This window comes from Carlito syrichta, unplaced genomic scaffold, assembly GCF_000164805.1.
Source record: "Carlito syrichta isolate Samal-C Ts95f unplaced genomic scaffold, Tarsius_syrichta-2.0.1 Scaffold135894, whole genome shotgun sequence".
NCBI classification, from domain to species: Eukaryota; Metazoa; Chordata; class Mammalia; order Primates; family Tarsiidae; genus Carlito; species Carlito syrichta.
In genome coordinates, this window is record NW_007079990.1 from 129,077 (window position 1) to 129,863 (window position 787).

The following is a 787-nucleotide window of genomic DNA, read 5'->3' on the forward strand; positions in this document are numbered from 1 at the left end:
CCGCCTTCCCCCCGAAATGCACCGTTCCCGCCGGGCCGAGTGGCAGGATTTCGGCTGTCGCGGCCCGGTCACATGGCCGGGAGCACAACTCCCAGAGACGGCGTTCCTGCCAAATCCAGTGTCTTTTCCACCAAATCCACTTTCCGCTGGGGATGGCTTTCTGCTTTCCTGGTCGGCCTCCTCGCGGGACTGGGAGTTCCTCCAAGGCAGGAACGGGTGTGTGCCCGGCCCCAAGCTGGCCCCAGCCCCCAGCGCAGGGCCTGGCACGCGCCCGGCGCTCGCAGAAGAAATGCTCGTTAACAAAGAAGGCATGAATGAATGAAACCAATTGTTGCCTGAGGGAGCCCAGGAGGGTGCTTCTCCTGCCTTTCCCTTCTGCTGATCGCACACTCCTCCCCACCCCAGACACGCACTGGCACACGTGCGCACACAGCCTTCCCCGGCACACGGGCGGGCGGGCACACGAGCAGTGCCCACGGTGCCAGCCCCCGTTGAGCCGACCTACTACGTGCCCGCCGGGCAACGGGCGCCCCTTTTGTCCCACCTGGGCCGCCTCCATTTCAGTGCCTGCCTCTGTCTGCCTCCTCCCCGCCCCCTCCCCACGGCCCCTCGTCTCCACATCCGAGTTCCCTACCTTGGGCCCCGAGTGCCTTCCTTATCGCTTAGGGAAGAGGCCAGGCCAGTCGCTGGGAGGCTCAAGGTCTGTTTAGGGAGGCACCTGGTGTTGGGGAGAGTGGTGGGAGGCACGCGGGATGCGCTGGGGGTGTCGAGGGCTCTCTGCCACGGG